The sequence below is a fragment of the Anastrepha ludens genome, chromosome 2 (genome assembly GCF_028408465.1).
Source record: "Anastrepha ludens isolate Willacy chromosome 2, idAnaLude1.1, whole genome shotgun sequence".
In the NCBI taxonomy this organism is placed as follows: Eukaryota; Metazoa; Arthropoda; class Insecta; order Diptera; family Tephritidae; genus Anastrepha; species Anastrepha ludens.
Genome location: NC_071498.1, coordinates 153,940,615 through 153,942,898, shown reverse-complemented (window position 1 = coordinate 153,942,898; position 2,284 = coordinate 153,940,615). Strand labels below are relative to the sequence as shown.

The 2,284-nt window shown below is 36.5% G+C and overlaps 1 pseudogene; it reads right to left on the bottom strand.

The window, feature by feature from the left end:
- Positions 1–1,741: 1,741 nt before the first annotated feature.
- On the bottom strand, positions 1,742–1,858 carry LOC128856163 (U2 spliceosomal RNA; annotated as a pseudogene).
- Between the last annotated feature and the right edge of the window lie 426 nt (positions 1,859–2,284).

Here is a 2,284-nt window from a genome sequence, read left to right as displayed (position 1 = left end):
ACAAAATACAAAAATGTGGGGAGTTGTGAGACACCATGGTTTAAATCAATAAAAATGACTTATTTTAGTTGTTAGTTCTTTATTAAGATGAAAAATAAAAAAGAAAAGACAATTGTTATAAAAAAGTGTTTAAAAAATGCAATGCCATCAATCTGATGATTCCCAGTGAGAACATGTATAATAACCAGTTCGTAAATGGGCACACTTTAGGTGCACAGCTCGATCGCATACATTGCAATGAATGGAGTTTTTTCTGCTTAACTTTAAAAGCGGAAAAACAATAAAAACTCAAATTTAACCAAAAACTATCATGATATATGTACAAACAATGCATGAATATTGCGAGGTACTTATGAAAGATGCATTAAAACGTCGAAAAAAACGGTGTCTCACAACTCCCCACATTTGTTGTCTTACAACTCCCCAAATCGTTTTTTTTATAAATGGCCGCGTAGTCATAAACACATCGAACGTTCATGCCCAAGTGAATGTGTAAATTCAAAGCTAATAGGACAATTAATAACTTGTATATATTAACATTTGCAATTTGCTTCAACAACTGATCGAATGTATCGCAAAACAAATGATGAAAAAAACTTACCGAGAAATTCCAAAACACAGTAACTGGAGAGACGCGTCGAATGCGTGTAAATATGACCAATGCTAGCTGAAAAGTGAGATCGCATCGAGAACACTTGTTGACACTTAAAATCGAATGTAAACAAATGAATAATGCCGAACGGTAACAATGTCTCACAACTCCCCATTCTCCCCTACATACATATGTGACACCAAATTTTGACATTTTTCTTAGTATTTAGTTACTATCCAGACTATACCTCTCATAGCCAAATGCTGCAATTGCTGTGTAACTATCATTCGGAAAAGCATAAGTTCGAAACCGTGAGAGCGAAACACCTATTGATAGAAACTATTTTTCTAATAGCAGTCACTCGTCAGCAGGCAATGGCAAATCTCCAAGTGTATTTTTGCTATGAAAAACTTCTGGTATAAAAAAACCATCTGCCGTTCGGAGGTACGGTGTCGGTGGGAGCCGGAGGGACCCAGTTTATAATTTCTGTTGCCCCTCATGACAATTGCATGCGAATGTTTTTTGTTTGGATGTGGTGGAATTGGATGTAGGGAGCGGGAAAGGCCTAAAATCCAGTCTCCTTTGAAACTGCCCTTATCTCTCATGACGATGATTGGTGGACGATGGTGGATTAATTAAAAACATTAAAATGGAAAACATTAAACATTTCATTATAGATCCGAGCCATATGCCATTACATTATTACTTCCTGTAAACAGTACCTTAAATAAAAACAAAGCGTTCATATGTTAGGCCTCTTCGATTCGTCAAGCGTTATCGAGTAGCGAATAGATGAAGCAGCTCGCATACAAAAAATCATATGTTTCTATCGCTGTAAAAGAGCTGCTAAAAATTACATTTACTTGGAAGCACTTAATCAGTATTAATAACACCATCTTCATACAGGGAAACATTTGTTGCTCCAACTCGTGAATTTTCATGCTCGTGCTCTCTCAAAACCCGTTGCCTTCTCATTCTTCTCAATGTTGTTGTCGACTGTAGACCAAAGATTAAACCATTGAAAGCAATGGAGTTGTAATATGTTAAGCTGATAAGAACAGATAAAGTGGGCTTCAAGACCGTTTTCCCCGGGGGGACATTTCCCCCCCGGGGTGATACATAAAAAATTCCCGCACTCTTTTCGAGAGTGACGGTTCGCTAGATATATTAAAATCAGCTTAACATTTGTTGTCCTCCGATGGAGGATCTATCTATGTTAAGCTGATACACTACACTTTGATATTAGCCATAAGGCCGAGAAGCGATGATCTCTCAGATATATTTTCCAATCTGAAAAGTAAACTGTCCTCAGGCTTAGACCAAATACCTAACATCATTCTGAAAAACTTATCCCAAGAACTAATTTCAGAATATTGCACACTATTCAACAACATGTTGAATAATGCCTATTTTCCTCCTATTTGGAAAACAGCTAAACTGATCGTGATACCAAAAAAAGAGAAAGACAAAAACTGTTTGAAAAATCTCCGACCAATTAGCTTGTTACCAAACATTAGTAAAGTTTTTGAGGTCGTAATCAACATAAATATAAATAGGGTCACTGAAACCAACCACTTAGTGAATTCTATGCAATTTGGGTTTAAATATAGACATTCAACTATACACGCAATTAACCTTTTGACCTCCGAAATTAACTGGAGCTGGAATAAAAAACATGTCACAGGAGCTTGC